Source organism: Xenopus laevis, chromosome 8S, assembly GCF_017654675.1.
Source record: "Xenopus laevis strain J_2021 chromosome 8S, Xenopus_laevis_v10.1, whole genome shotgun sequence".
Taxonomy (NCBI): domain Eukaryota; kingdom Metazoa; phylum Chordata; class Amphibia; order Anura; family Pipidae; genus Xenopus; species Xenopus laevis.
The window spans coordinates 103,225,981-103,253,002 of record NC_054386.1 but is presented as its reverse complement, the minus strand read 5'-3'; the positions used below and the strand labels follow the sequence as shown (position 1 = coordinate 103,253,002).

At 45.5% G+C, this 27,022-nt stretch overlaps 1 long non-coding RNA gene across 1 annotated transcript; it reads left to right on the top strand.

Annotated features, from left to right (window-relative positions):
• The first annotated feature begins 20,515 nt into the window (after window positions 1–20,515).
• On the top strand, window positions 20,516–21,401 carry LOC121397608. Its single transcript, XR_005963792.1, has 2 exons — window positions 20,516–20,783; window positions 20,899–21,401. It is a non-coding gene; the product is annotated as an uncharacterized LOC121397608 (long non-coding RNA).
• Window positions 21,402–27,022: the final 5,621 nt, after the last annotated feature.

The following is a 27,022-nucleotide window of genomic DNA, read 5'->3' as shown; positions in this document are numbered from 1 at the left end:
AGAGACAGTCACATGAGTACCAGGAAATACACTCCCCTATGCAAAGGAAGTAGAGACAGTCACACTAGTACCAGGAAATACACTCCCCATGCAAAGGAAGTAGAGACAGTCACACGAGTACTAGGAAATACACTCCCCCATGCACAGGAAGTAGAGACAGTCACACAAGTACCAGGAAATACACTCCCCCATGCAAAGGAAATAGAGACAGTCACACGAGTACCAGGAAATACACTCCCCCGTGCAACGGAAGTAGAGACAGTCACATGAGTACCAGGAAATACACTCCCCATGCAAAGGAAGTAGAGACAGTCACATTAGTACCAGGAAATACACTCCCCCGGGCAAAGGAAGTAGAGACAGTCACATGAGTACCAGGAAATACACTCCCCATGCAAAGGAAATAGAGACAGTCACACGAGTACCAGGAAATACACTCCCCCATGCGCAGGAAGTAGAGACAGTCACACGAGTAACAGGAAATACACTCCCCTGTGCAAAGGAAGTAGAGACAGTCACATGAGTACCAGGAAATACACTCCCCCATGCAAAGGAAGTAGAGACAGTCACACGAGTACCAGGAAATACACTCCCCTGTGCAAAGGAAGTAGAGACAGTTACCCGAGTACCAGGAAATACACTCCCCATGCAAAGGAAGTAGAGACACTCACATTAGTACCAGGAAATACACTCCCCCGGGCAAAGGAAGTAGAGACAGTCACATGAGTACCAGGAAATACACTCCCTGCATTTATTTGATTGTAGATAAATAAGAGAAAGGATAGCTGCTCTGTGTGCCATTATATGCAGCTGTACAGTTGTTGGGCAAAAAGAACCCTCAGTGCTGAGATGACAGTTGGGCAAAAAGCTCACACACACAATGAATCGGAAGGTTCATTGGACCCCTGATATGTTTTTAATGAAGTGATTTAACTGAACACAGTGCAGTTTGTGTTCCTCCAGCTCTCAGCGCCCACTGTCTCCTGTACAATATCATACGTATGTGTGTCACTTGCACCCCCGGCCCTGTCCCTTTAATAAAAGCCGACAGTCAGAGCTGATAAATGTGACAGTCTTGGCCCCTAACAAGGGATTTGCTCTGATCCTGCCCCGGCTCTCTGGCAGCACAATATGTCTTTATAACAATCAATAACTACAAATAAAAGCGTTAGTGGCCCCGAGTCATTCAGAGCCCGAGAGACAACGTAGCCCGTAATCTGGGACACTTACCCTTTATTCATTCATAGAGAGAAAATCAATCTCACGCCTAACTCAACTCTCTATTGGTTATTTCCCCTGAGAGGGGCCACACACTATTGGTTATTTCCCCAGAGAGGGGCCACAATCTATTGGTTATTTCCCCAGAGAGGGGCCACACTCTATTGGTTATTTCCCCAGAGAGGGGCCACACACTATTGGTTATTTCCCCAGAGAGGGGCCACAATCTATTGGTTATTTCCCCAGAGAGGGGTTACACTCTATTGGTTATTTCCCCAGAGAGGGGCCACACTCTATTGGTTATTTCCCCAGAGAGGGGCCACACTCTATTGGTTATTTCCCCAGAGAGGGGCCACACTCTATAGGTTATTTCCCCAGAGAGGGGTCACACTCTATTGGTTATTTCCCCAGAGAGGGGCCACACTCTATAGGTTATTTCCCCAGAGAGGGGTCACACTCTATTGGTTATTTCCCCAGAGAGGGGCCACACACTATTGGTTATTTCCCCAGAGAGGGGCCATACTCTATTGGTTATTTCCCCAGAGAGGGGCCACACTCTATTGGTTATTTCCCCAGAGAGGGGCCACACACTATTGGTTATTTCCCCAGAGAGGGGCCACACTCTATTGGTTATTTCCCCAGAGAGGGGCCACACTCTATAGGTTATTTCCACAGAGAGGGGCCACACACTATTGGTTATTTCCCCAGAGAGGGGCCACACTCTATTGGTTATTTCCCCAGAGAGGGGCCACGCTCTATAGGTTATTTCCCCAGAGAGGGGCCACACTCTATTGGTTATTTCCCCAGAGAGGGGCCACACTCTATTGGTTATTTCCCCAGAGAGGGGCCACACTCTATAGGTTATTTCCACAGAGAGGGGCCACACACTATTGGTTATTCCCCCTGAGAGGGTCACACTCTATTGGTTATTCCCCCAGAGAGGGGCCACTCCCAGCCTATGTAAGACTGTGTTTTGTGCTGATAATAACTTGTCCTTTAATTCCTGAGAGTGCTCATCTGCCCAGCATTGAAGTAGCATTCGGGCCCCATGACAGGGGCCATTACATCTCAGAGCCGAGCTGCTGACGCTTCAGGAAGAGATTGTGGGTCACGTGTGCCACTTCCTCGCCACTAAATGGATTTTGTCATTTCTTGCAGCGAGTCGTAAATCAATCCTATTAAAGGCATCCTGTAAAGTGCAGATGGGAGTGCAGCCAGAACTCCCCGCTCCCCTCGCTCTCTCCTCCGCTTTAATTGGGATTCTGACCGCAGTCACTAATGAACATGGGGGGTTGGGGGGCCGGGGAGGAGGAGGGGCTTCATTCAGCCACAAACACTGAGCAAAAGTGCTTAAATCTGGGTCATGTGTGCGGCAGACACTCCCAGAATCCCCCTGTAGGGAGTAGTAGAGATTGAGCCTCCTCCCATGTGATTCTCACTGTGACTGCCATAAAGCACGACAGAACTGCTGCACATGGCACAGGAAGGAAGTAGACAAAGCAAAGGAGTTAACAGGAAGGGGAAGTGTCAATCAAAGCAAATCCAGACACTTTTTTTTCTGAACTCAACTCTTTCTGGGACAAACAGAACTTTTCCTTCTCGTGATCCAAAGGGGAAGTAAAAGCTGCAGGTCGTGTTTGTAGTGGGAGTGACACTGATAAAACTGCCATATTGGTGCGTTTAGTGAGTGGGGTTCACAGGAGACTTTCTGACCTGGATTTTAATGCAATAAAAGTTTTTATTCTGCGCCTTGTGAATTCCGCTACTTTTTATAGGTCCAACCTAGAAATTATGCAGCAGAGGGGGAGCCCATAAATCAGAAGCTGCTGTACAACAAGAGCAGCGATTTTATGTTGCGCTCAATAAAAGGATCAGAGCGTGTAATGAAGCCTGTGCATTGGGGCTGCCACTGTCTCTTATTGGGGCATCATCCGCTCCAACGCTCACATAAACCAGCCCAGCAGTCTAATTACTGTCTCTCTGCAGCCCAAACTCAGCCCTACTCACTCTCTACTCACTGCTAGTACCCTCAGTTGTGCCGAAACTCCCATGCCCATGCACACAACTCCCAGCACCTCCACTAATGTCTCTTATTATATTTGCTTTTCTACTATATACCACTGGGTCCCCCCAAAACTGGAATTGTTATTGGAAAACGGGGAGCCACTTGAAGGGTTAAACGAGTTCCCTGTTTTGCCGTCAGTCGGAGACAGAGGGACGGTCGTTTAGGCTCAGAGATCAATTCAGCCGCCAGTTACTAAATCTGTATTTTTGTTCTCACGTTTTAGTAAATAAGGAGGATTGGGACCTTTGGAAGATTTTATAATTGTCAGAAACAAATCGGACATGACCCCCCCTCCCCCACAAGGGAACCTGAGGGTTTAAATGTAAATCGATGCACAAGGTTTGTTATCAGAATTGATCTGTAATTGAACCCGACAACATGTCGGCCTGGGACACGAGAGACACTCGGGATGGAATGAGGCAAATACAGAGAGACCATTTGTAACTAGAGAAAGAGGAGATGGGGGTCACAACATTCCCACCCCTAGACACTGTCTGTCCCCAGTTTCACTTCTCTTTGTTAACTGCCACCAGATCCTACTAGATTGTAAGCCTCAAGGGTTTGCCAATTTACTGTAACCCCGGACATCCCTGTAGCCAATGGGAAAACAAGCTGATTTATAAGGTCACAATGGGCTAATGGAGCCATGGTACTGTTGAGATGTGACCAATTGCAGGGAATGATCGCTCTTCTATATATGGCAGGGCCTGAACTTTTCCCCAGGCCAAGACATGACCCTCTCCAACCTTAATATTGACAGGGAACTTCTAACCCTAATATCAGACTCACTCTTGATTTGTCCAAGGTTAGGCCTTCACTTTGACTCTATGCCCTTTAATCTCACTCTTGACTGGAGCCATTGCCAAAATGGCTCTTAATTCTCTCCAGTCTTGGTCTTGGCATGAATTTCAGGCTCTCCAGTTTGACTCTTGGCCTGATTCATTCCCCAACTAGGTCCTGACTTTAACTTCATGCCCTTGAGTTTCACTCTTGTCTTAAGCCATTCCCAGGCTAGGTTTTAACTCTATTCAATCTTGGTCTTGGCATAGATTTCAAGCCCTTCAGTCTGTCTTGGCCTGACATACCCCGGCTAGGTCTTCGCTCCAATCTTGGTCTTTACTTTAACATTATGTCCTTTACTCTCTCTCTGAACTTGAGTCATTCCCAGGCTATGTCTTTACTCTCTCCAATCTTGGTATTGACTTCATACCTCAGAGTCACTCTCAACTTGTACTGCTCCAAGTCTGGAAACTCTGTATTCTTGGTCTTGGCATAGGCTTTAAGCCTTATGGCCTCAGTCTTGAATTCCCAAATCAGTCTTGACTTGGATTGTATAGCCTTCAGTGTCAATCTTGACTGGAATTTAAGCCAATCCCAAATTTGAGCTGCCATCAGCATGAGTTTTCACTTAGACATGACAATCTCATGTAAGTCCAGACTCCATAAAGTTCTGGTCTTGAGACTTGGACTCAACCCACCACAGACTTAGTTTAGATGTCTTGTCTCGTCATTTAACCGTAGTTTCCAGTAGAATCTTAGGTGAGTCTTGATTTAACTCAAATCTTGGCATGGATTTCAAGCCCTCTCATTCATATTTACTGATACATTTGGTTTGGAAAATGAAATGTTTAGACACATCTCTGGATAAACACACTTACCCTATATGATACCCTATAGAAGTGGGCACACTCTCCCCAGCTGAGGCACCAGCGTGGGTCACTTTCAAGTGTGTGGCACATGAATAAAGGCCAAAATGCCCCTCTTGTTTCCAGATCCCACTGTCCCACAGAATTAATTCCAATAAATCCGCCTGGTAAATCCTGCCACCGTATTCTAATCATTTATCTTCAAGGTGTCTGTGCCACAGCAGGAAATAAATGAGTATTTCTCTGCAGATTTCTGAGTTCTCCCCACCCCATATATTCCTTTGATTTATATATTTACCCCCTTTCTGTCCTTATAAGTCTCTCTTAGATTCATCTTTCTCAGGAAATCCCAATTCCAATCTCTCTTTTTCCCTTTCCTTCTCTTGAAAAATGTTCTAGGAGTAACATTTCCCTTCTAAGAATTTACTTCCTTTGTGTCCCCTTAGAACCTTCTTTCATCTTTCCTTGTATCTAATTTTTTTTCTTCCTTATTTTGTGTCTATTTCTCCTAAGAATCATCTTCCAACCTTTGTATTTAATTCTCGTTACAACCTTCTTTTCTCCCTTTGTATCTAGTTCTCCTTATAACGTTCTTATAATCTTTTTATCCCTTTTATCTAATTCTTCTTTGAATCTTATTTCCTTTGTATCTAAAGATCCTTAGAATCTGCCTCTATCTAATTCCCTTCAGAGCCTTCTTTCTTCCTTTGTATCACCTGAGAACTTCTTTTTTCTTTCCTTATTGAATTCTCCTTCGAACCCTCCTTCCTTCCTGGATCTGTATCTAATTCTGCTGAGAACCTTCAAGATGAAGACAAGTAGGACAAAAAAGATACAGTAGTGTAAGATGAAGACAGTAGGGTAAGATGGAGAAAGTAGGGCAAGATGGAATCTCCTGAGAACCTTCTTTTTTTTTCTTTCCTTTGCATTTCTCCTGAGTACCTTCAAGATGAAGACAATAGGACAATGTGGAGATAGTAGGTCAGGATGGAGACAGTAGGACAAGATGGAGACAGTATGACAATATGGAGACAGTAGGGCAAGATGGAGAAGAAGGGCAAGATGGAGACAGTAGGGTAAGATGGAGACCTTAAGAGAATATGGAGATGGTAGGACAATATGGCGACAGTAGGGCAAGATGAAGACTGTAGGACAATGTGGAGATAGTAGGTCAGGATGGAGACAGTAGGACAAGATGGAGACAGTATGACAATATGGAGACAGTAGGGCAAGATGGAGAAGAAGGGCAAGATGGAGACAGTAGGGTAAGATGGAGACCTTAAGAGAATATGGAGATGGTAGGACAATATGGCGACAGTAGGGCAAGATGAAGACTGTAGGACAAGATGGTGATAGTAGGGAAAAATGGGGACAGTAGGGCAAGATGGAGACAGTAGGGTAAGATGGAGACAGTAGGACAAGATGGAGACAGTGAGGCAAGATGGTGACAGTTGGACAAGATAGAGAAGGTAGGATAAGATGGAGACAGTAGGGAAAGATGGAGACAATAGTAGAAGATGGAGACAGTAGGGCAAGATGGAGACAGTAGGACAAGATGGAGGCAGTAGGGCAAGATGGTGACAGTTGGACAAGATGGAGAAGGTAGGACAAGATAGAGGAGGTAGGACAAGATGGAGACAGTAGCGGAAGATGGAGACAGTAGTAGAAGATGGAGACAATACTAGAAGATGGAGACAGTAGGGCAAGATGGAGGTACCTATATAGCTACACTAGCATTTTAGCTACCAAAAGGTTAGTGTAGAGTCTACATTCAGCTTGGGTAACTGTATATAGTGGGACACGTTCAAACCCTCGGACTGATGGAATATTTGGGCACTTTGTGTAACAGACTCCCATGAACCCTTGGGAAAAAGTTGGTGTGATTGTCTGTCATTTTTTTGCCTTTATCCCTACAGCCCTGATTCCTATAATTAATGGGCCCTGAGTCTTGCAGTGGCCCCAAGTATGTGGTTGCCATTTGTATGGTGTGGCTAGTGAATGGTTAAAGTGAGCCCCCGCTCTCCCCGTGTCTGTGAGTAGAAAGCGACAGACGGAGAGAGAATCCGCCCCATTTATTTCAGTTTGAGGCTGGCGAGAGTGACGGCTTTATTAGGCACGGCTGATATATTGCGCCAATACCCCACTTCCAGGAGGGACATTTTATACTCCGTCTATTATTAAAAAATCAACAACCCCATTCCTCATGTTGGGCTGATCAGATAAATGTTTCAGTCTCTCTCCAACCAGCAATATCTTGTTATGTCTCTCCTTCTGTCTGATACGTGATCTCATGTAGAGCCTTCTACCCCCACTGCTCCCAAACCCCCCACACCCCCCAAAACTGCCCTTTATTGTCAATGCCTCTCCTACTGACCCAGGGAAACAATATGGCAGCTCCCACCCAATATTGATATCTGACCCTAATAGGGACTATTCCCATAACTGGGGCCCAGATTGGCTCCTCCCTCTCTTCATTACTCTCTATGTCCTTCCCAGCCCTACTAATTCTAGTTATGGGGAACAGAGGGTGCATATGAACTGTAGTCACATTGTGTATTTCCTTGTTTTATGTGCACAGAGAGTCCAGTTTAGGATATAAGTGACCCCTGTGTATAGAGACTATAAAGCCCATCTAACTATAGTTGACTGTGTTAGTCAAATATAAAGTGTATGTAGGAAACTACCCAGGCTCCTTTATGTCAGTCTGTGAGTTCATTAGGGGAAAACAAATGAAAGATATAAAGTCTATATACAGTCTATATAAAGTCTATATAAAGTCTATATAAAGTCTATATAAAGTCTATATAAAGTCTATATAAAGTCTGTATAAAGTCTATATAAAGTCTATATAAAGTCTATATAAAGTCTGTATAAAGTCTATATAAAGTCTATATAAAGTCTATATAAAGTCTATATAAAGTCTATATAAAGTCTATATAAAGTCTATATAAAGTCTGTATAAAGTCTATATAAAGTCTATATAAAGTCTGTATAAAGTCTATATAAAGTCTATATAAAGTCTCTATTTCTGTTAGACTGTGACATTACTGGGGGAGGGGAAGACTAAGTATAATGTCTCTTCTATACGGCCATGATGCCATATCCTTATATAACTCCCAGCAGCCATATCAGTATATAACTCCCAGTAGCCATATCCTTATATAACTCCCAGTATATAACTCCTGGTAACTCCCAGTAGTCATATCCTTATATAACTCCCAGCAGCCATAATCTTATATATGTCACAGTAACCATATCCTTAAATAACTCCCAGTAGCCATATCCTTAAATAACTCCCAGCAGCCATATCCTTATATAACTCCCAGTAGCCATATCCTTATATAACTCCCAGCAGCCATATCCTTATATAACTCCCAGTAGCCATATCCTTAAATAACTCCCAGCAGCCATATCCTGGTAACTCCCAGCAGCCATATGCTGGTAACTCCCAGCAGCCATAATCTTATATAAGTTACAGAAGCCATATCTGTATATAACTCCCAGCAGCCATATCCTTATATACCTCTATTGGGACACTCTTCTATGTGTTATAATTACACTTTGCTATTAATTCCCCTGTTTACAATCTGCTCCCACCCCCACCCTCTCCCTCCTCTCTCGCCCAGAAGCTGACAGTCATCTCTCAGCCGCACACGTTTCTCTCACTTCTTTAAAAAGATCTTTTGACAGAAAAGGATTTTTCTAGTAAAAATGTAGAAATTTGTAGTGGAAACTTGAAAGTAAATAAATGGGGAGTGTGTAACAACTAATGTGCCAGAACTGGGGGGACTGCGTGGGGCACATTTTTCTCTTCTCTCCCCGACACCCGGAAATTCCGCACATGAGGAGAAGAGGAATCCTAAGGGTGTGATAGGAATGAGACGTTTCTGGAGATTTCTTCCTCTTTGCTTTTGGGATTCCCGAGAGACTTTCCTGCCGTAACAATGTTCCTTTTGTTGGGATATGGGAATTTTTCACCTGTAAATCCCTCCCTCGCCCCCCAACTTCTCATTGAGTCTAGCTAGGCCAGAGAGGCGTAGGATGGAGGCAGATCAGATTGGATTGTTTGGGGGACACTGTACAATTATAATGGAGGAACAATTCAGCATTATACAGATCCTCCCTATCTCCTTGTGGAGCCTTCATGCTCTAAGGACTGCAGGAGGAGAGTGGAGAACCTGAATCTAACAAGGCTCCCTTCCCCAGATAAAGGAAAAACTCTTAGATTCCTTTAAAGGAGCCCCTCTGCCAGCTTTCCCAACCAATGAGACTCCACCAGGTATGGCTATAGGATGGTAAACAGATGACTGGCTTGAACCTTCTCAGAAGCCTGAAACCAAATAAGTCCATGAGAAAGGCACAGAACGGACCTTCTGGACTCTCCAGTTGCATGGACTCATTACTTGGAGCCTTCATGGAGGCCTCCTGCCTGACATATAGAAAGGTCTAGTAGTGTATAGAGCGTTCCTACCCTCCTCTCAAAGTCTTCCCTGGGATTGGATCCCCCCTATACAGAAAGAGCTAAAAGCTTTTTGAGACAGGCTGTGAGTGGGAGGTGATGTCTCCTCCTGGCTGGGCGCTGGGTGTTTGACAGCTACTGAGTACAAGTGGGTTCCTGAGGTAGAGGAGGGAGAGGGTTGGGGAAGGATGAAGGTAACTGCATGTAACTATGGTGATATATGAAGACTGTTCGTGTTGTTGCTCATTTGAAATCCCTAGAAATGTAAAATATGGTGAATTTACACCGGGGGGATATAAGCGGCTCAGGGCTGGTGGGGCTGAGGGTTTGGGTTGGGTGTAGAACACATTAAGGAGCTTCTCCTGCCGAGAGGCAAATTCTGCACCAGCTCAGCCGAGTCATTAATCTGGCGCTAGAGGGGGGCAATGGAGCAACCCCCTCCAGATTCCCATATCACATTAGGTCCTGGGAATAATTACACTTCTTCTTCCTCATCCCTCTTCCAAAACAGCCATTAGGCTCCATGCCGGAATTATTTTTATCCTAATTGGAATATTTCAGGTTCATTGTGAGCCCAGAACGAATTCTCTCAAAGCTTTAACAAAATTGTTCACTTCAGCTTCGATTTGTTTAAAGCACAAAAGCTCAGTGTGCGGCGGGGGACGGAGAGGTGAGAAGAATCGGGCCCACCCCAACATGTCTCCACTAATTACAGCCCCTTCATTAAAGCTTCGCTCGCACAGCTTGGCCCCATTCTCCATTGGCGATTTCCTAAGAGCTGGGGAGCGGGAGCTGCCACACATAATGATCACTTGATTGCAATTAATAAGCCCTGTGTTAAGGTGAAGGCGTGTGGATGGCAGGTTTGCCCCTATAATGGCCTTTGAGAGGAGAAGGTTCCAGACACACAATGTAGCAAATCAGTTGCACCTCTGTCACCCTGAGCCTGAAGCTGCTAAACGAGGGGCTGCTGGACTAGTCAACATAACGGAGCACCCCTGGCTCAAACGTCCCAAAGCATCTTTTCCTTTTTTCAGGGTGATTTTTTTTGGGGCTACCTGGCTTCCCCCCTACATTTGCTAACATATGGAACATAAACTATACAGTGGGCTCATGTGTAGGACAATATAACAACTCTATTGTCTTTATTAAGATTCCCTGGGCTTCTGTAATGTAATGTATTTGCTGCAATATATACGTCCATTCAACAACGCATCTTCGCCAGCGTTCAGCGCCCTGGGCACAACTTCGGATTTTAGTGAATTAGTGTTGTCTTGGCGATTCTACACCTGTCGAAGTGTTGCGATGTGAGCGAAGCCGTCGCTTGCGAATTTTCGGAGGTTAGTAAATTTGCCCTTATGTCTCCATCTTGTCCTACAGTTTAAATCCTGCCCTACTGTCCACATCTTGTATCTATTTCTCCATCTTGCCCTACTGTCTCCATCTTGCCCTACTGTCTCCATCTTGTCCTACTGTCTCCATCTTTCCTTCTGTGTCCATCTTGTTCTACTGTCTCCATCTTGTCCTACTGTCCCCATCTTTCCTTCTGTGTCCATCTTGTTCTACTGTCTCCCTTTTGACCTACTGTCTCCATCTTGCCCTACTGTCTTCATCTTGTCCTACTGTCTCCATCTTGCCCTACTGTCTCCCTCTTGACCTACTGTCTCCATCTTGCCCTACTGTCTCCATCTTGCACTACTGTCTCCATCTTGCCCTACTGTCTCCCTCTTGACCTACTGTCTCCATCTTGCCCTACTGTCTCCATCTTGCCCTACTGTCTCCATCTGGTTCTACTGTCTCCATCTTGTCCTACTGTCTCCATCTTTCCTTCTGTGTCCATCTTGTTCTACTGTCTCCATCTTGTCCTACTGTCTCCATCTTGTCCTACTTTCTCCATCTTGTCCTACTGTCTCCATCTTGTCCTACTGTCTCCATCTTGTCCTACTGTTTTCATCTTGCCCTACTGTCTCCATCTTGTCCTACTGTCTCCATCTTGTCCTACTGTCTCCATCTTGTCCTACTGTCTCCATCTTGTCCTACTGTCTCCATCTTGTACTACTTTCTCCATCTTTCCTTCTGTGTCCATCTTGTTCTACTGTCTCCATCTTGCCCTACTGTCTCCATCTTGTATCTATGCCTCCATCTTGCTCTATGGTCTCCATCTGGCCATACTGTCTCCATTTTACCCGTGCTGTTGTCATTTTGCTATGCCCCTCCATAACTACAGTTGTTGCTGTCAGGCCCCTGGGAACTTATCAGTGTTTTAGCTCTGGCTCTTCCCATGAAAAGGTCTCTGTGTGATGAAAAGTAAAGGGTTTTATTCACCTGTCTGTGCTGTGGAACATTATCCTACAGATTATCCTACAGATTTATGGAATGCACCCCCCAACACTTTGACATTAAATTGGTGAGAGAAAGATCATTGTTCCTACAAAGTGACCTCTCATCTTGGCGAAATGCAATGGAATCATCATTCTAAACAAGACGTGGGCTGCACGGGGGCCTCGGGGACCAATTAGCAGAGGACGTGTTCTGTGACAACATTACCCTAAGTAGCAGCATAGATCATCCCCTCGCAGCAGGGCCAGGGATCCCATTACATTCCGACAAGAGGGAGAAGGTGCAGTACCACATCAATCATTGGATCTGCACCTTCAGACAATTCAGGTGATGGGGCCGCAGCTCAGCAGGAGAATCATTCAGGCCCTGGAGCGGAACCATTTGCTGCATCGGGGATAAAATGGACCATTCATTTCTATGACAGAATGGGGCCCAGACTGCAGAGCCACAGCACAACGGGGCCTTTCCCATTAACTCTTATTTATAGTGGAGGCCCCACTCACATTATGTGTCATTATCTGGGGCCGAGGGGGGCGACAACCAGGGAATTGGCCCACTCACTCCCTGCTGTGCTGGCAGATGTATATATGGCACCTAATATGGGGGTCCTGTAACTGGAGATCATTGTGCTTATTTGATGGTCAGTCTGACTACCCCTCTGTAAACAAGGAAAGTCTACCATACTTGTCTACATTTTCTGCTAAAGCCCTAGTAGAGCAAAGATTCCCTGGAATCCTTGGAGTGCGCGTCCATCATGGAATGCTCAAGTGTTTTCCCCCAAGCTACGGGTTTGGGGGATTAGATAAAGAAAGTGACGGGTTCAGGGCATTTGCATCCAAACCACATCTTTAAGTTGGTGAGTGTCTAACTATACAAATTAAACGGTGGAAAATAGGTGCAGAAAGAACTAAAATGCTGAGTTAGTAGCAACTGTATTCATTTGTATCAGTTTTCCACTAGTAGATCACTAGTAGATCACTAGTAGAGCACATACTGATCTGAGAGGGTACTATGCTTGTTTGGGATGATGTCAGGTGAATATACTCCTTGATCCAATTAGCAATGGTGGATTGGATCAGATGGAACCACCAAGAAGAAGTTTAATCCAGGTAAAAGGAGAAACAAATCATGTCAAACATGTGCCAAATCTTTTCTTGCTCTGAAGATGGAAAATTAGAAGGCAGCATGATATCCTATAATGTATGGAATTCCAACACAACCTCTGGCAGAAATTTGCCATTCTCAAAACCACTCTCAATCTTGAAAGAAGGTAAGTTTTCCTTCCAGGACGGACAAAGTATGAGGTTTACAAACCCTTCTGGCTGACATGATTGTGAGAAATCACATTTTAAGATACTGTATAAGTGATGCCTGCTCCAAAGGCTCAAATGGATCCCCAGTCAGGACCCGGGTGAATTCCCATGGAGGAACTTGGGAGTAATTGAGGAGCCCAAGTCTCTTGAGATGTTGAAAGAAGCTTTGACCAACAGTTGCTGGGCCCATTGAAAATCAGAAATATCAGAAATAGCCATGGCTTTTCAAGGTGGTATTGCTCAATTTGACAGCAAATCCTCTCTGTAGAAACTCTACCTCTTGTATCTCAGCAGTTTGATTGGAGTCCCCGCCCCCAAGATATTTGCACCACAGCAAACATTTTCCCCAAACGGCATAGTATCTCTGTATGGTGGCTGGCCTTCTAGCAGCCAATAATATGGATTTATGTGAAAGGTCTGCCAATTCCAGAGTCAGCCTTTCAAAAGCCATGCTCTAATCTCTCTGGATGTGGATGGAGAAGCAGACCTTGACTCAGTAGATCCCACCAATCAAGGAGCCTGAATGGTTGATCTATGGGCAGTAAGAGGATCTCAGCCACCAGGGACCCACAAACTCCACTTCTGCTTAATCAGCTTCACCAGATCCCAAGGGATCAAGACAAATGGGAGGGAACACATATGCCCTGTGAAAATCCCATTTGACCAAAAACAAACTTTGCATTCCTCTCCGGAATCCAAGACCCATATGTAGTCATCTTGGTATTGTTTTTCGATACCATTAAATCCAAAGCAAAGGGACCCACTTCATTTAAATCATGAAAAAAGGAATGTTGGTGAATTTCCCATTTTCCTGAAGAAGGAGTGGGTTGTCTGCCATTACATTCTGTATCTCTGGGATATATGTTGCCTTCACATATTGGAGATCTCTTCTGCCCAGGCAAACATAGGGATGGTCAAGTCTAACAAGTTTATTGATTTCATCCCATCTTGCTTGTTCACTTCATTGACCATCACTTAATTGACCACCACCTTGTTGACAGTTAGATGCTGGAAGGTCAGAAGTTGCAAGTGAATGGCTTTCAGTGTCTTTCAGTTGGATGACCTGCCAACTTTCTCCAAGGACTATATGCCTTGGGTCCTGTATCTCAATATGTGGGGTCACCAGCCCCATTGGATCACATCTCTTGTAATGGCCAACCAAGAAAGAGGGTACAGAATTACTGGTAAGGGTAGATTCTCTTCCTGAAGCCACCCATCTTTGGACTTCCATTGCCTAGAGAAGGTCTGGCTTCTGACCTTCTTAAAGTTTCTTGAGCTTTTGCAGTAGGTGCCATTTAGGTTGCCTCTTGTCTTCTCTCCTTCTGCAGCAGAAGCCAGTTCTCCTCCAGTTTAAAGAGCAGGCTGGGGTGTAGCAGGCAGAACCAGCAGTGCAGACCATTTAAATACTTATTTCAGTAGACTTTATATTACAGATGAGGCTGGCATCATTACTGGCACATGTAAGTGAGAGGCTGTGGGTGGGAGGGACAAATACAAGAAAATGATAGTGATTGTGGCATCAGCACTCCCAGCATTCCTCTCAGCACAGGAAACATTCAGCCGCTAATCAAGGGGAACGGGGAGGGACCGGCAGGGAATTAATTGCAGGCGGCTGAGAGGCCTCGGAGGGGAGGCCGAGAGGAAGAGGAGGAGGCAGCAGCGGGCGGGTTATTTCTACCTGCACTAACCAATATATCCGCCATAGAGAGAATCCTTCAATCTGTAGAACAGGACTTGACAAATTAACCTCTTGCTTCTCTAACAGCTGCTCTGGAATGCTGGGAATTGTAGTTCTCTTCTTATTTGCATTTCCTTTGATTTTCATTATACAGCTTGTTATGTCTGGGTGGCAGGTCCCCTCTAAAAGGAATCTATAATTATCGTTTTCTTTAATCAGCGTAAAGTATTCAGTTCAGTATTCAGTTCATTCTCTGTCTCTGTACAATCAGTGGGGAGGTAGGGAAAGAACATGAACTTATTTAACTCTCTCTCTCTCTCTCTCTGTAGAATCAGTGCAGGTGGAGAGAGAACATGAACTTATTTAACTCTCTCTCTCTTTAGAATCAGTATATCTCTATGGAATTAATGTGGAGAGAGAACAGGAACCCATTGAACACTCTCTCTCTCTCTCTCTCTCTCTCTCTCTCTCTCTAAATAATTAGTATAAGCAGAGAGAAAATACTCATTTAAGTCTATCTGTGTACAACAGTTTTGGAAAACAGAAAACATGAACTTACTTAACTCTATTTTTCTGTGGAATCAATTTAGGTGGAAACAGAACTAGAATTTGTATCTCATTTTGTAGAATAAAAAGTAATCATGTTCCCTTGCAAACGTTTTCTTCCCTCAAAGAAAAAACCTCAACCTTAACAATCCACCCTCAAAGTTTTCCTTATGAAAGAGACACAGTAACATAGTAAGTGACATAGTAAGTGAGGTTAAGAAAAGACACACGTCCATCAAGTTCAACCTTAAGTCTATATATAATCTGCCTAACTGCCAGTTAATCCAGAGGAAGGTGAAAACCCATCTGAAGCCTCTCCAATTTGCCTCAGAGGGGGAAAAATTCCTTCCTGACTCCAAAATGGACCAGTCCCTGGATCAACTTGTACTATGAGCTATCTTCCATATCTCTGTATTCCCTCACTTGCTAAACACCATCCAACCCCTTCTTATACCTATCTAATGTATCAGCCTGTACCCCTGATTCACTTCCCAGCTCTCCCTGTAACACCCCTTTCCCACCTCTAATCTCATTGGCTCCCTCCTGTCTGCTGGGAGGAGCTACTGGTGAATAAAGCATCCGACCCTTCCTTGTACCTATCTAATGTATCAGCCTGTACCCCTGATTCACTTCCCAGCTCTCCCTGTAACACCCCTTTCCCTCCTCTAATCTCATTGGCTCCCTCCTGTCTGCTGGGAGGAGCTACTGGTGAATAAAGCATCCAACCCTTCCTTGTACCTATCTAATGTATCAGCCTGTACCCCTGATTCACTTCCCAGCTCTCCCTGTAACACCCCTTTCCCTCCTCTAATCTCATTGGCTCCCTCCTGTCTGCTGGGAGGAGCTACTGGTGAATAAAGCATCCGACCCTTCCTTGTACCTATCTAATGTATCAGCCTGTACCCCTGATTCACTTCCCAGCTCTCCCTGTAACACCCCTTTCCCTCCTCTAATCTCATTGGCTCCCTCCTGTCTGCTGGGAGGAGCTACTGGTGAATAAAGCATCCGACCCTTCCTTGTACCTATCTAATGTATCAGCCTGTACCCCTGATTCACTTCCCAGCTCTCCCTGTAACACCCCTTTCCCTCCTCTAATCTCATTGGCTCCCTCCTGTCTGCTGGGAGGAGCTACTGGTGAATAAAGCATCCGACCCTTCCTTGTACCTATCTAATGTATCAGCCTGTACCCCTGATTCACTTCCCAGCTCTCCCTGTAACACCCCTTTCCCTCCTCTAATCTCATTGGCTCCCCCCTGTCTGCTGGGAGGAGCTACTGGTGAATAAAGCATCCGACCCTTCCTTGTACCTATCTAATGTATCAGCCTGTACCCCTGATTCACTTCCCAGCTCTCCCTGTAACACCCTTTCCCTCCTCTAATCTCATTGGCGCCCTCCTGTCTGCTGGGAGGAGCTACTGGTGAATAAAGCATCCGACCCTTCCTTGTACCTATCTAATGTATCAGCCTGTACCCCTGATTCACTTCCCCAGCTCTCCCTGTAACACCCTTTCCCTCCTCTAATCTCATTGGCTCCCTCCTGTCTGCTGGGAGGAGCTACTGGTGAATAAAGCATCCGACCCTTCCTTGTACCTATCTAATGTATCAGCCTGTACCCCTGATTCACTTCCCAGCTCTCCCTGTAACACCCCTTTCCCTCCTCTAATCTCATTGGCTCCCTCCTGTCTGCTGGGAGGAGCTACTGGTGAATAAAGCATCCGACCCTTCCTTGTACCTATCTAATGTATCAGCCTGTACCCCTGATTCACTTCCCAGCTCTCCCTGTAACACCTCTTTCCCTCCTCTAATCTCATTGGCTCCCTCCTGTCTGCTGGGAGGAGCTACTGGTAAATAAATCATTAGAGACAATATCCCCAGTCTCTTTGTTTCTAAGAGACCCATTAGAGATACTGGGCGCCGGGCCTATCTCAGCGCCACTGGATGATCCCACAGATTTATAACCCAAATGGGAGATGTGAGAGTTTTTCCCCTGGAAGTTATGATCATGGTGAGTTCTGTGAGGTCTTTATTGCCCATTGCAGGGTCTCTGCAAGTGTCTGTCTGTCAGCTCCTCTGCCTGTCCTGTTTGCCCCCAGGGACCCTCCAGAGAATAAACACATATAAGAACTATTGCACATCCCTGATCTCTGTTATATCCCCCCAGGACAGGCCCATGGAATATGTCAGTGCTACATCAATAGAAATGAAATTTGGGGGGACAGAGAAATCTCAGCTTTTGTTTATCAGTCTGGGGAACAACATGTTTCCAAAAAACACACAGAGACAATGATGGCCGGGGTCCAGGAGTAATTAATCCACTAACGAGGGCGTTTGTGCGGCCGATGAGGAGGCGAAGAAATAGGAGAGAGCGGAAACCCCCAAATTAACCTCTCGCTTGCTGTGACCCTCTCCATCCAATTAAATGTATAAAACAGAACGGCGGGAACCTTGCCTAAATCTCTGGGCTTCTTTCCCAAGACTTTTTTATTTCTACTCATCAACCCAACATATTAATTGTCCTATTCTAGCTATCTGTATAACAGAACATTCTGTCCCAGTGGCTGCACAGATCCTATCTGATCCCCATTGTAAGCAGCAGTCCTGTCCTGCTTTATGGCAGCTGAGATTCTAGCTATCTGTATAACAGAACATTCTGTCCCAGTGGCTGCACAGATCCTATCTGATCCCCATTGTAAGCAGCAGTCCTGTCCTGCTTTAATGGCAGCTGAGATTCTAGCTATCTGTATAACAGAACATTCTGTCCCAGTGGCTGCACAGATCCTATCTGATCCCCATTGTAAGCAGCAGTCCTGTCCTGCTTTATGGCAGCTGAGATTCTAGCTATCTGTATAACAGAACATTCTGTCCCAGTGGCTGCACAGATCCTATCTGATCCCCATTGTAAGCAGCAGTCCTGTCCTGCTTTATGGCAGCTGAGATTCTAGCTATCTGTATAACAGAACATTCTGTCCCAGTGGCTGCACAGATCCTATCTGATCCCCATTGTAAGCAGCAGTCCTGTCCTGCTTTATGGCAGCTGAGATTCTAGCTATCTGTATAACAGAACATTCTGTCCCAGTGGCTGCACAGATCCTATCTGATCCCCATTGTAAGCAACAGTCCTGTCCTGCTTTATGGCAGCTGAGATTCTAGCTATCTGTATAACAGAACATTCTGTCCCAGTGGCTGCACAGATCCTATCTGATCCCCATTGTAAGCAACAGTCCTGTCCTGCTTTATGGCAGCTGAGATTCTAGCTATCTGTATAACAGAACATTCTGTCCCAGTGGCTGCACAGATCCTATCTGATCCCCATTGTAAGCAGCAGTCCTGTCCTGCTTTATGGCAGCTGAGATTCTAGCTATCTGTATAACAGAACATTCTGTCCCAGTGACTGCACAGATCCTATCTGATCCCCATTGTAAGCAGCAGTCCTGTCCTGCTTTATGGCAGCTGAGATTCTAGCTATCTGTATAACAGAACATTCTGTCCCAGTGGCTGCACAGATCCTATCTGATCCCCATTGTAAGCAGCAGTCCTGTCCTGCTTTATGGCAGCTGAGATTCTAGCTATCTGTATAACAGAACATTCTGTCCCAGTGGCTGCACAGATCCTATCTGATCCCCATTGTAAGCAGCAGTCCTGTCCTGCTTTATGGCAGCTGAGATTCTAGCTATCTGTATAACAGAACATTCTGTCCCAGTGGCTGCACAGATCCTATCTGATCCCCATTGTAAGCAGCAGTCCTGTCCTGCTTTATGGCAGCTGAGATTCTAGCTATCTGTATAACAGAACATTCTGTCCCAGTGGCTGCACAGATCCTATCTGATCCCCATTGTAAGCAGCAGTCCTGTCCTGCTTTATGGCAGCTGAGATTCTAGCTATCTGTATAACAGAACATTCTGTCCCAGTGGCAGCACAGATCCTATCTGATCCCCATTGTAAGCAGCAGTCCTGTCCTGCTTTATGGCAGCTGAGATTCTAGCTATCTGTATAACAGAACATTCTGTCCCAGTGGCAGCACAGATCCTATCTGATCCCCATTGTAAGCAGCAGTCCTGTCCTGCTTTATGGCAGCTGAGATTCTAGCTATCTGTATAACAGAACATTCTGTCCCAGTGGCAGCACAGATCCTATCTGATCCCCATTGTAAGCAACAGTCCTGTCCTGCTTTATGGCAGCTGAGATTCTAGCTATCTGTATAACAGAACATTCTGTCCCAGTGGCTGCACAGATCCTATCTGATCCCCATTGTAAGCAGCAGTCCTGTCCTGCTTTATGGCAGCTGAGATTCTAGCTATCTGTATAACAGAACATTCTGTCCCAGTGGCTGCACAGATCCTATCTGATCCCCATTGTAAGCAGCAGTCCTGCATTGCTTTATGGCAGCTGAGATTGTGGGCAGCAATGCTGGAGGAATGGGAAGGAGCTGAGAGCGGAGGAGACAAGACAAGGGAGGAGGTGCCTGTGTTTTTGGAGCCTGAGGGGGAGAAGGGAGGGAAGTTGCAGAACTGTGAGAGAAGTTAATGAAAGTGAAGAAAGAGAACAGTAAATTTGCTCTCAGTGAGGGGCAGCCGGGAGTTAAAGGCAAAGCTGTGTCTGCTGATAGTGATACACTGTTTATTGGTGAGCCCAGTAAAGATGGTGGACTGGATCTGTCCTGCCCTCAGTCTGATACTGGTTTGTCTGATACTGGTTTGTCTGTAACTGGGAGACCTGATAATGTTTCCCCTGTGCTACTGACGTGCAGCCTGAGGCCCAGAGAAAACCAGGGGAATGTGTTTCTGATATCCGTGAGACTGCAGCAACTGGCAGCCATCTTTCCTCTCCCAAACTTCTAAACAGCCATGTTGGTACTCCCAGCAGCAATGGGGCTTGTAATGAGGCAAGTGCACAGGTAGCAAACGCTGTCAGTGGCCATATTGCTACACCCAGTTTAGGGATCGGCCATGCTGCTGCAAGGGACTGTGGTGCAATATCTCTGGCTGAGAATGGTTTAAAGGGGAAGTGCGCTGATTTAAATATTCCGGTTGATGAATCTGGCAATGTTCACACAAAACTGATTAGACTCGCTCAAGAGCAGGAAGAGACAAAGAAAAAGCTCAAATGTAACTTAAAGCAAATGACTATATGCTTCCAAAGGTGGAACATCAGGAGTTTTATCTATATAAAATCGATTCAATCCATGTAAACTTGGCCCAATGTCTGACATCGACTCCAATAGAAAGAGGTTTGAGAAACATTAAGTTTGTGTGATCATTATATATATAATTCCACACTGTCACTTTAAGTGGGGGTGGTGTCTTGTTCCCAAGACGGTATTTAATTCCCACAATGCCTTGCTTTTATTACACTTGATAAAGGGTTATGCCCGATACATGTAGTTTATCTACACTGCTAAATAAACACATTGCACTTTAAAACTACTGCCTGAAGCTGTTTTGATTCAACTACTATTGTTGGTACTGTAGTTGTAGGAGCCAAGTAGAAGTGTCTGGGCGATGAAGATCCTATTCCCTCAGGTACTCAGGCCAAAAGATTTGGTGACTTCGAGGGAGGGCCAGGAGGAGAAAAGGGAGAGAAGGAGAATGAAGCCTAAAAAGTGATGTCTAATTAAGACTTTCTTACCTTTCTTAGATCATTTCATCTAATGTCAACAGTATGAAAACACCTGAAGCCACGTTCAAGTCTTGACCAACTCCAGGCTGACATCTTGTTTGTACAAGAGACAAGACTCCACCACTGCTGATGTTAAATGAGTATCTGGGCTCTTACTTTCCATTGCTGCAGAGCCAAGTTCATGTATTGGAGGAGTTTCCTCGTCAGAACCTCAGCAAGTCTACAATATTATTTTTCTTGGGTTTTTACTTTGTTTTTGGGTGGGGAAAGGGGTTAGTGTTGGCAGTTGTTTCCAAAAGGCTTTTTTTTGGGGTTGGGAGGGAGCCAAAAAGGACAGAGGAGGGACTTTTCTGACTGGTTGACCTCTGAAGGTTTGGGAAGATATGGCAGTGGTGTTGGTTATATTGCTGTTTATATGTGAGTGACCTGACACAAGGACTTTGTTTTTTTACTCATTTGATTGAGGTGTGTGTTTATTTGTGATCAGTTTCTTATACCAATAAAGAAAAATTCCTATCTGATCCCCATTATAGGATTCCCATTCCCTGGTTTCCCCCAGGTTTCCATCCAGTATCCACAATACTGGCCAGATAAACAATATATAGCTCAGTGGTCCTAAAGGGTTAACCACGAGGAAACAGAATTAAATGGTGGCCAGTGCTCCCCACATCTTTCTAATCAGTAGAAATAATTTGTTTGCCCACAATTTCCCTCGTTGGGCCTGGACTCTGCTCACAATTAAATGAGTTTGTGCTCTGTGGGTCAGTATTGATCCCCTGTGATACAGAAATGGAGGAGGCAAAGTATTCACAGTCTGTATATAATGTGCCCGTTACATGAGCCAGAACCTGTGTCTGCCATAGTTACTTTAACATAGCGCCACCTACAGGTCAGTCTACTGGCTCCCCTCAGTAATAGCAAGTGTCTAAAGCAGGGGAGCCCAAAAGGGAGATGGGGATCTACCAGGAGACCTTTAGCTGGTGATCAGTAGATCTCAAGACAATGTCTACAAACTGTTTGTCTAAATCCCCCTCCTATTCATACTTTTCAGTCAGATATTTATTACGTTATGGTTACTTAGGAAATAGTTGTTAAATATAACAATATAAATTCTCCCATAAATCAATATAATATTTCTGTAATATTGCTAGCAATGTTTTTATGGATGCAGATCATAATGGGAAAACATCGCTAAAAGTAGACCTCTCATTAGTAAAGTATGGGCACTCCTGGTCTAAAGTATATGTCATATAAAATCTGCAGCCATGGAAATGCAGCATGTTAAATAGAAAGACAGAAATATTATATACACAGTAGGGTAAGATGGAGACAGTAGGACAAGATGGAGACAGTAGGACAAGATGGAGACAGTAGGGCAAGATGGAGACAGTAGGACAAGATGGAGACAGTAGGACAAGATGGAGACAGTAGGACAAGATGGAGACAGTAGGGTAAGATGGAGACAGTAGGACAAGATGGAGACAATAGGACAAGATTGGAGACAGTAGGACAAGATTGAGACAGTCGAACAAGATGGAGACAGTAGGACAAGATTGAGACAGTTGAACAAGATGGAGACAGTAGGACAAGATGGAGACAGTAGGGCAAGATGGAGACAGTAGGACAAGATTGAGACAGTCGAACAAGATGGAGACAGTAGGACAAGATTGAGACAGTTGAACAAGATGGAGACAGTAGGACAAGATGGAGACAGTAGGAAAAGATAGAGACATTAGGAAAAGATGGAGACAGTAGGACAAGATGGAGACAGTAGGACAAGTTGGAGACAGTAGGACAAGTTGGAGACAGTAGGACAAGATGGAGACAGTAGGACAAGATGGAGACAGTAGGACAAGATGGAGACAGTAGGACAAGATGGAGACAGTAGGGTAAGATGGAGACAAGGATGATAATGTTAAGGATTTTTCAGTTTAACTGTACATGAATCCTTGATTATTAGGGACAATACTCAGCTCCTATTGGAGGGGTGAAACACTGTCATTAGGTTCTGGTATATGAATCAATCCTGCCTTATTTAAATATTGGGGCCCCTATTGTCCATTTAGCACAGGGTCCCACCATGAACACAATGCTGTTACTGAAGTGATGTTGCCTCCCATTGCTCAATCCACTGTCATGTAATTAGTTCTCAGAATTGGGGGTTCCCTTTGGATGCAGGGGGAGTTGGGGGTAGAATTGCAGAGACAGTGGAAGGGCTGAGGGTTTGTCAGCAGGAATTTACGAAGAGCAATTAGAGTGGATCAATGGCCCTGCCAGGGTTCAAGCCCCCCTCTCAATACATTAGGCCAGAGAGGGAGATGCAGACGTTCCTCAGTGACAGCCCCAGAGGGGAGAGAGATGTTGGGTTAGTGGCGCGAGGGGTCCGTAATTAGCAAACTGCTCACATCATTAGCCACCCAAAGCCTCGCTGAAGTCGCCACATTGCTGGGAAGATCGATACGAGGCGTCTGCTGGAGCGTCTGATTGAGCAACAAATAACTCCCTCTGTAACTCCCTGCTGCCCGGCACTGGCTCACATTCAATTGACCAATAGCAGGGATGGCTTACAGCTCATTGGTCATTAACCAAACTCTGACCCACAGCATTCCTATTGCTCGTTATAAGGGACCAGTATGCAGGGCATGGAGATTACAGCAAGCAACATACACGAGTTAGTGTTCCTTGCCCCAAGAGCTTATAATCAGACTATACTAACACCCAACTTGGCTTGATGGTTCATTATAAGACTGGATGACTGGGGGAGGGGCTATAGAAACTACCCAAAAAACCTGACCATGAACATCGGAAACAAGGAACTTCTCCTTTAAAGGGGCGCTATGGGTCCCCTCCACAGTGTTCAGATAATACGTTTACTTTGGCTGAACAAAAGCCTCTCCTACAATGAGAATTAATTACCCACATGAAACTGCGCTGGTGGGGAGGAGAAGTCGGACTGGGATAATTCCCTGCTTTGGCCTGAGCCGTGTTTATCTGCACGTTTAAAGGGATTATCCGCTAAGGAGCGCGAGGGCTTGAAATCGCTTTGTGTTTTGGATTTGAGCTGCTGGAGGGGGGAGACAAGGGAAGGGCTTTAGTCCATAGACTTCATTACAGGATGGGAGATCCAACAAATCTCTGTCCCTGGGAATGTTCTCTCTGAACGTGGGCTCCTTGTTTACATCCACCCCCAGGCCGACGTTACAAGGTCACCTTTACTAGTTGTTCTGTAGATTTCTCTTTGGTCTCATATGATGTTGGGTGAAGAGAAGAAATAGTGGCCAATGTGAACACAAGGTGTAAACAATGGGACGAGATAGTGTGACAAAAAAAGAAGACAGACATACAAGAGGGGGGAGACAGTAGGACAAGATGGAGACAGTAGGACAAGATGGAGACAGCAGGACAAGATGGAGACAGTAGCACAAGATGGAGACAGTAGGACAAGATGGAGACAGTAGGACAAAATGGAGACAGTAGGACAAGATGGAGACAGTAGAGCAAGATGGGGACAGTAGGGCAAGATGGAGACAGCAGGACAAGATGGAGACAGAAGCACAAGATGGAGACAGTAGGGCAAGATGGAGACAGTAGGGCAAGATGGAGACAGTAGGACAAGATGAAGACAGTAGGGCAAAATGGAGACAGTAGGGCAAGATGGAGACAGTAGCACAAGATGGAGACAGTAGAGCAAGATGGAGATAGTAGGGCAAGATGGAGACAGTAGCACAAGATGGAGACAGTAGGACAAGATGGGGACAGTAGGGCAAGATGGAGACAGCAGGACAAGATGGAGACAGTAGAGCAAGATGGGGACAGTAGGGCAAGATGGAGACAGTAGGGCAAGATGGAGACAGTAGAACAAGATGGAGACAGTAGGACAAGATGGAGACAGTAGGACAAGATGGAGACAGTAGGACAAGATGGAGACAGTGGGGTCAGATGGAGACAGTAGGACAAGGTGGAGACAGTAGGACAAGATGGAGACAGTAGGACAAGATGGGGATGGTATAACAAGATGGAGACAGTAGGACAAGATGGAGACAGTAGGACAAGATGGAGACAGTAGGACAACATGGAGACAGTAGGGCAAGATGGAGACAGTAGGGCAAGATGGAGACAGTAAGGTAATATGGAGAATGTAGAACAAGATGGAGACAGTAGGGTAAGATGGAAAGAGTAGAACAAGATGGAGACAGTAGGGCAAGATGGAGACAGTAAGGTAATATGGAGAATGTAGAACAAGATGGAGACAGTAGGGTAATATGGAAAATGTAGGACAAGATGGAGACAGTAGAAAAAGATGGAGACAGTAGAAAAAGATGGAGAGAGAAGGGGAAGATGGAGACAATAGAACAAGTTTGTGCAAGATGCTGAAAGAGAAGCAGTTCTGCCGCACATTGGCTCAGTAAGATTGCTCATGGATGGTGCACAGTGTCGGACTGGGACACCAGGGGCCCACCCAAAAACCTTTGACCAGGGGCCCACCAATTAATCTTAGACCAGGGGCCACTCTCAGTGTTATTATTGCTCCTCTCCTCACTCAACCTCTATTCTCCTCGTCTCTTTTCTTTAAATACTTTAATCTGTTACTCCATCCATTTAGCCTCTTTGTTCTCATAGGAATAGGGAATGACCATGAAATAGACCAAATGTCTAGCAGAATGAGGGGCCACTGACACCCGGTATCCTGGTAACCCGGTGGGCCAGTCCGACACTGATGGTTCACATGGAGTGAATGTTGGCATCATGCAGGTGGTGACTTCTATAAATTTGAGGTTGCAGGTGGAGTAGCTGAGAGGAAGAGTTCAGCCCAAACCCAACTGCTGCTGGCAAACAATGTGTGGATGTCATTGAGAAATCTGATTTGCCTGAACACTCCATCCCCTCACTGGGGCCCCTTGCACTCCCTTAAGTGGCCATGAGAGTTTACTAGCTCCACCCACATTTCTAATTGCCCCTCCCCTTTAATTGGAAGAGAATGGGCAGCAGGCAGGACCCATGAGCTTATATTCACCTAGAAATGCTGCTGTGTCCCTTCCCTGTGCCAATGGGCCCTGAGTGCACAGAATATAAATGGAGGAATTGGCTAATAAACAGGTTGTATTGGGGGTACAATGGATGGGAATATTGCATGTAGCTCTACGCCTGCCCCCCTGCTCTTGTCTCACAGGATTCAAAGGATCCACCGCACCCACTAATATCCCTCCAGTCCCAACATTATTCACTGGGACCCACTGCCCCCTGACAGTAAGGATTGGGGGGTTTCTGCTCCCCCATATGACTTCTATTTGCATAGGAATTCATCTGCATTGCTGCATTTAGATTGTAAGCTCTGCAGGGCAGGGACCTCCATCTTCATATACACACACACTCATATACATACATAGGCTTAACCCTGTAAGTGCTGAGTGCCAGGAGTAACCCTGTCTTTTCCCTGGTGGCTCCCCCCAATGGAAGTGGTGGAACTGGGCGCAGCCCTTGACTCTTTCACCAAATCGGATTTTGTGTTGCCTTTAATTTTCTGTGCCTGTGTCGGCGCTTCCCTTCTGTGGCTCCTGGGGGGGCAGTGACTGTGGCTAATTACCCTCTTTATTTGAGTTTTATTTAGTGTATGGCCCATTATCACCGGGGAGAATTGTACAATTAAACAGTAAATTAGCCTTCGGGTGTCACTTACTGGGAGTTGTGCAGAACATCAGTCTCTATTGGTTCCTCTAATGGGGCAATAACTGGGAGTTCCTTCCTTATCCCAATTCTTTATTAATCCCCCCTCAGTTCTGCCCCCGGGGTCCTGTTGTACAGCTCCCATTTACCATAGGGGCCAAACTGCAACCTGCCCATTACAACTCCCAGCACCCACCTGCCCACCCAAGGCTGCCTGACAACAAGATCCCGCCATTGGGAAGAGCGCGGCGAGCGCTTGGATTTGCCGGTCGGAAAGTCAAGTTGGATTAGATCCGTAAATCAGCCGGAAAATCTCCTGTAATGGCGGAAAGAGAAAGTCATTTCCCCTGATATGACCAATAGGTGATGCCTCGTGGCACCCCACATTCCCTGCATTATACCAACAGCACCTCACTTCTTCTACTGGCACCCCACATTCCCTGCATTATACCAACAGCACCTCACTTCTTCTACTGGC